This window comes from Schistocerca serialis, chromosome 11, assembly GCF_023864345.2.
Source record: "Schistocerca serialis cubense isolate TAMUIC-IGC-003099 chromosome 11, iqSchSeri2.2, whole genome shotgun sequence".
Taxonomy (NCBI): Eukaryota; Metazoa; Arthropoda; class Insecta; order Orthoptera; family Acrididae; genus Schistocerca; species Schistocerca serialis.
This window is the reverse complement of record NC_064648.1, coordinates 63,828,046-63,835,641: the sequence shown is the minus strand read 5'-3', so window position 1 is coordinate 63,835,641 and position 7,596 is coordinate 63,828,046.

The following is a 7,596-nucleotide window of genomic DNA, read 5'->3' as shown; positions in this document are numbered from 1 at the left end:
AGCAGTGGGCAAACAAATGTACTGTAACCTACTTCCTTTGTTTTCGGATTGCATTTCCTTAGGATTCTTCCAACGAATCTGTCTGGCATCTGCTTTACCGACGATCAACTTTATATGATCATTCCATTTTGAATCACTCCTAATGCGTGCTTCCAGATAATTTATGGAATTAACTGCTTCCAGTTGCTGACCTGCTATATTGTAGCTAAATGATAAAGGATGTATCTTTTTATGTATTCGCAGCACATTACACTTGTCTACATTGAGATTGAATTGCCATTCCCTGCACCATGCGTCAATTCGTTGCAGATCCTCCTGCATTTCAGTACAATTTTCCATTGTTACAACCTCTCAATTTATTACAGCATCATCTGCAAAAAGCCTCAGTGAACTTCCCATGTTATCCACAAGGTCGTTTATGTATGTTGTGAATAGCAATGGTCCTATGACACTCCCCTGCGGCACACCTGAAATTGCTCTTACTTCGGAAGACTTCTCTCCATTGAGAATGACATGCTGTGTTCTGTTATCTAGGAACTCTTCAATCAAACCACACAATTAGTCTGATAGTCCATACGCTCTTACTTTGTTCATTAAATGAATGTGGGGAGCTGTACCGAACGCCTTGCGGAAGTCGAGAAACACGGCATCTACCTGGGAACCCATGTCTACGGCCCTCTGAGTCTCGTGGACGAATAGCGTGAGCTGGGTTTCACACGATCATCTTTTTCGAAACCCATGCTGATTCCTACAGAGCAGATTTCTAGTCTCCAGAAAAGTCATTATATTCGAACATAATACGTGTTCCAAAATTCTGCAACTGATCGACGTTAGAGATATAGGTCTATAGTTCTGCACATCTGTTCAACGTCCCTTCTTGAAAACGGGGATGACCTGTGCTCTTTTCCAATCCTTTGGAATGCTACAGTGTTCTAGCGACCTACGGTACACCGCTGCAAGAAAGGGGGGGGGGGGGGGCGGCAAGTTCCTTCGCGTACTCTTCTTACTGGTATCCCCCCATCAGGTCCAGCGGCCTTTCCTCTTTTGAGTGATTTTAATTGTTTTTCTATCCCCCCGTCACCAATTTCGATATCTACCTGGTGTACTTTCCTGTCCCTTGCTGCCATTTCCTTAAGGTGTATCAACATTTGCCATACGTTTGAACTGCTGACTATTAATAGACCCCTCCCTTTCATAAAACGAAAGGGTAGGGGTCTATTAATCCTCTCGGCACTAGACAAAACGGATGAAGTGAGTCCCACTGACTCAATTTCACTCAGCACATTAAACTTGTTGTTTAGGGGAAATAGTACAACACCCTCTGTGGCCCCTGTCTACCATTGACATGCCACTTGCTGTCTAGTGGATAGGTAATGACAGATCCTGTTCTCTCTGCAGGGGAGAGAGCACCCACAGGAGAGGACAGTACTCGAGTTACCTCTGGTGCAGGTATCATAGGTACACGTCTCTAGGGGAGCTCTTCCGATACACCGATTTGCAGCTGCTGCCAATTGTCCGACAGTAGTCAGGACGATTTCCAGTCACTTAAGAACGTAAACTATCTCGTCCCCTGTTCGAGAGCAGTGTTCGCAATGGGGCTGCATTTTGGCTGGTGCACTGTATTACACAGCAGTAAACAAATAACTTTAAATTAAGCCCACTTATTACCTTTTATTCTATTGAGCTAAAAAGTTGGTAATTCCCTAGAAAAACTTAAGGCAACACAAAAGCCTGTGGTAAAAATTACTAGTTTCCTAAAACGTTTTGAGATCAATTACAGTTGTTAGCAAACTCTAAAAGAGTGTTAATTTACGATAAAAATAGATGGCTACTCCTCTAAGGGAAAACCAGATGTAACAACATGTTAGAGTATCTGTTGCAATACCTAAATCATAAATGCCGATTTACTACATGTTGCTCATAAATTATGCAAAGGAGCATGGTAGCTTCCGAAAATTAAAAGAAATGCCACTTTAGTTTCGTTGATATAATTGAAATTAAGGGGGTGATGTATTCTTAGGCAGAACTGTAAACCTGCTACAAAATAAGTTATGTATCCAAAGCACTCGTACCAATAACTTAGGAAAATATAGGTTTGTAAGTGCAAAAATTTCTCAAAAATGGGCTATTTCTCACATAATTGTGCATAAATGTTCAAGGTCCCGAGTTCGAGTCTCGGTCCGGCACACAGTTTTAATCTGTCAGGAAGTTTCATATCAGCGCACACTCTGCTGCAGAATGAAAATCTCATTCCGGAGTAAAATATGTGACTAATGGAAAACTCTATATATATATATCTCTCTCTCTCTCTCTCTGTGTGTGTGTGTGTGTGTGTGTGTGTGTGTGTGTGTGTGTGTGTGTGTGTGTGTGTGTGTGTGTGTGTGTTACACGGATTTTTCACTTAACTGTTTCTGTGCACACTTCTACACTGGTGTGCCGAAGAAAAACAGTGGAGTTTGAGTTTACCTCAGTTAAGATCGCTAAATCCTCAAAACATCGTAGGTTCCATTTTTCAGATTTTCTTTTTGAGAATAGCATTTGCCTGTTTCTACTTCAAAATCTGTAAATATTAAGAACATCAAAGGGGCTAGTCTGTAAAGCCCACCTGTTAAAAGTATTGGTTGTAACACGTAAGGTTTTCTACTGCAGCTGATGTTTGTGTTACTGGATGACGTGGTTATTATAGTGTGGAAAACACAGTTTAGTTTAACAACAACAGGTGGGTACAGTATTTATTGTTTTGTTTCCTATTTTATTATTATTATTATTTTTAATATATATATATATATATATATATATATATATATATATATATATATATATATATATATGTTTGAGAATTTCGTTGCAAACATTCTGTTCATCGCTACTGTGGAACTAGTATAGCAGTACAATTTTTTGCACGGTGTCACCTCCGTTTACAGAATATTCAAAGCTTAACTAGGATGCCACTAAATTCATTAGAACCACCTGCACCTTCCATTTTTGGGCTATTGAAAAACCTTCCACAGTTGTAATTTGCAGAAACAGTGTGGGTGAAACACTCGTCTTTCCCTTTGTGAGCAACACTGACGAAACCATCCAATCATTTTGTTACAAAATATTACAACTTTTTGAGATTGATATTTTAATTTCATGTACTACATTGTCACTTCCTATATGCTCGGGCCAGAGTGTCTCTGAACAACTCTTCTCAAACAATCACTATTGTCACAAGACAGTGTGTGAAAAACACATGCATTTGTGTTACTGTAAAAGCAAAGATGATACATCCAGATAATAGCTGTTTAAATGATTCCACACAGTTTAAATTGAAATCTTGTTACAAATGACAGTATTGTTACACGATACCACTGAACAACATCGTTAACCGCAGTTGGCAGTGTGTAGGAAGTAAGCCAATACTGACCAACCGACTGCTCCAGCTGCTACTATGCACCTTAAGCAGAGCTTGCAAACTGAAATTGTGAACATTGGAATATAACTGTTTACAGCTAAAGCACGCCAATACTTTCACTGTACCGAAGTACACTGTTTTTATAATTGTGACACGCCCAATTTTTCTCATAATACCATTGGGCACATAGCTTTCAAATCCACCAGACAACTTTTTTTTTTATCATAACAGCATAATTTAAGTTCTGTATTCTCTCTGTACTTATGCTTTTCATGCATAAGTTAAGATTTTCATGTCCTGTTATGTAAAATGTTTACATATTCACTACATTATGCATTATCAATGGACAGTTTCAGATACATTCTGACACGGCCCGAATGTGAAGGTCGAAAATGGCTGTGGAATTTATTAAAGTAGACATCAGCAACTAGAACACCTTTCACTTTATTAAATCTCTCATACAGCTGCACATATAAGCCCTCACTGAATGTATTCTGGCAAGAAGCAGAATGTGAGAGTGAGTGGCTCATTTTGTCACCATTTACCAAAAAATTTGTAGAGGTATAGCATCACAGTATATGGAATTAACATACAGGGTGGTCAGAAAACAGTCTGAAAAACTTGTTAAGGAGTTGCAGGGCAGAGTGTGCTGCTAAAATAACACAGGTCCACAAATTTTCAATTTTTATTTTTTACAGAAACTAACTTAGTGGTGCTTTCTAGATTTAGACGCTTAAAAACCCTACCGAACAGGCCACGAGGGTCCAATGGTACCGACTGGCCACCGTGTCATCCTCAGCCCATAGGCGTCTACTGGATGCAGATATGGAGGGGCACGTGGTCAGCACACTGCTTTCCCGGCCGTATGTCAGTTTCCAAGACCGGAGCCACTACTTCTCAATCTGGTAGGTCCTCAGTTTGCCTCACAAGGGCCGAGTGCACCCCACTCGGCAGACAGGATGGTCACCCATCCGAGTGCTAACCCAGCCCGACAGTGTAACTTTGGTGATCTGACGGGAACCGGTGTTACCACTGCGGCAAGGCCACCCGACATTAATATCGAGGTCAAAACTGTCTCCTAGTTCATGGTTACAAGTGTTTGCATTTCACAGTCACACTTACGGGACAATACGAGAAATACGAGGCATTTAGACAGTGGTTCCTCTGTCGTACGTAAGTGTAGTGGACACTTCCGAGACAATTTAGCGACACTGCTTTAAACCGTGACTCGTGCACACCATCCAGTCACACGAGTGTTGTCAAACGTGGAAACCACACATTATTTTTATCGTCGTTTGTCACTGCTATGTTTTCGTGCTGCGTTACTTCTACTGTTACAGGGACGAGCGTTGCGGCGCCTGACAGTGCATGCGTGAGAATTGTATTACTTGTGCATGTGTGCTTACACAAAGATGCTCTGCATCTGCTGTAACAAACCTGATAACTTGTTACATTTCTGTAGACGATATTTGTGGTTCGAGAAGGTGACTATTTAGTGAATCAGTGAAACAATCATACACCTTTTATTTCAGGTGTCGAGTTGGAAACCAATATAAATCGTGGGCTCCACACGTATCTTGCACCTCTTTTATGTCTACGCTTAATGGATAAGCGGTAAAAATGTCTCCGTGAAGTTTGGTGTGCCTACTATTTCACATGAGCCCAAAAACTGTGTATCAGATTGTTATTTTTGTAGAGTACCTCCTTTAAAGGATAGAGCCAATACCAAGAGGAAGAGGAATTTCAATACCCAGACATCCCATCTATGGCTCACAGTAAAGCATTGCCAGTTCCTGTTCCTCACACGCACCACCATCGAGCAGTGATAGCGATCGTGTGGAACCGACGCATACAGCCAAAAAAAATGCCCTCGTCTGCTAGTGACACTGGCCCTACACGTGCGCCAACATCATCTGAATAACCACATACTGAACTCTGTAATCTGATTTGGGATTTAGATCTTCCAAAATGTAAAGCTTAGCTCTCTGCCTCGCAACTGTAGCAGTGGAATGAACTCACTGACACAGTACGTTCATGTTTTGGGAGCACCACGAGAAACATTGAGTGTCATTTCAGTACCGAGGCGACATTACGTTCCGCAGTGACATTAATGGTTTGTTAGAAGACCTGAAAATTTCATACAAACCAGAGGAACAGGTACTCTGTGTATGTGGCTCAAAAACAAGCCTGAAGGCAGTATTGTTACACAGCAGTAATGAAAGATCATCCATCCCTGTCACATATGTTGCCTTAGCAAAAGGAAGTTATACCGTGTTGAAATCAACTGTAAATTTTGTTAATTAAAATAAGGAGGAATGGGTGGTACATGGAGATTTCCAAATCAATGTGGTACTTTTTGGTTTGCAAGGGGTTACACTAAATACTGCTGCTACCTGCACAAGTGGGACAATCAAAAACCACCTACAGAGGGAAGTTTGTTCCTTTGATGTTGGTGGAGCTACAGTAGATTTGGAACTTTTGTCGAGACAGTTATTTGCGTAGTAGACGAATTACGAAAATTTATTTAATAATGACTTTATGACAGCTGTATCCACTGTTGAGTCAGCAATATTATGTAACAATACTGACTCAAATGTCAGTACGACTGTTACAAAGCATTATCAAATGAACTTTCCAATTCGACTACTATACAAATAACTGCTGCAACCAAAGTTCCAAATCTACTGTAGCTCCACCAACATCAGAGGAGGTGGAGATCTCTTCTGAACAGCATGTTACAAGGTATCTCTGTCAGTTTTCATGTCTGAGGAGTCTGGTGGCCAGCAGATGTGTTTAAACACAGAAGAGCAATCCTGGGGCCACTCTGTAACAATTCTGGACACGTGGGGTGTCCCATCGTCCTTCTGGAATTGCCGAAGTCTGTCGGAACGCACAATGGACACGAAGGATGCACGTCATCACACAGGATGCTTACATACGTGTCACTTGTCAGAGTCATATCTAGACGTATCAGGGGTCACACATCACTCCAACTGCGCAAACCCCACACCACTACAGAGCCTTCACCAGCTTGCCGACATCCAGGGTCCAAGGACTCACGAGGTTGTCTCCAAGTCCTTCCCCTCAATACAATTTGAAATGAGACTCTTCTAACAAGGCACCACATTTCCAGTCATCAACAGTCTAATGCCGATGTTGATGGCCCAAGCAATGTGTCGTGCAGTCATCGAGGCTACACAAGTTGGCCTTCACTTCCGAAAGCCCATATCGATGTTTCGTCGAATGGTTCGCACGCTGACAGTTATTGATGGCCCAGCATTGAAGTCTGCAGCAATTTGCTGAGGGGTTGCATTTCTGTCACATTGTACAATGCTATTCAGTTGTTGTCAGTCCTGTTCTCGCAGGATCTTTCCTCGGCCACAGTGATGTTAACAATTTCATGTTTTACTGGATTCCCGATATTCACAGTACACTCGTTAGTCAGATGGGAAAATTCCCACTTCATTGCTACCTCAGTGATGCTGTGTCCCATCACTGATGCACCGCTATAACATTCAAGCTCACTTAGATCTTGATAACCTGCCACTGTAGGAGCAGTAATTAATCTAACATTCAACTGCACCAGACACTCCTTATATAGGTGTTGCCGAATGCAGCACTGTATTCTGCTGTTTGCGTACCTCTGTACGTGAATACGTGTGCCTATACCAGTTTCTTTGGCGCTTCAGTGTATGAAGTCATCATGACATATGACTCAGCACACCCTGACGAGTACCAAAACTTTTATTGAATCCAACAAAATTGCTCACCACCACTGCAAGTTAATTTGGAACTCAGGATAGCATGTGTGCACATGGATGAAGCAGCATTTCAGAACCTGTGTACAGAGTCCAACCTATGACCTAATCAGAAGCACGTGTAGCATTGTATTCGTAATGTGACAACACTGTTCTCGGGAACCAGGACAGCCAAAAATTACAGGGACGTATTGGACAAACTCATTCACACTTTTAAGGTCATTGGCTGCAAAATAATGACACTGAAAACTCCCACCTTTAAGTGCTCAGAGACCTGTGTATTCCGTGAAGAGCACAGCAAACAGTTCCACCAGGACATCTCTCTCGTGGAACAGTGGTACACAGGACAACGGACTATGTCGGTCGATTTCTGCCGAATGCTACAGAAAGATGCTCCACACACCACCCAGAAGAAGAAGAATGCAAAGAAATGGTGCAAAT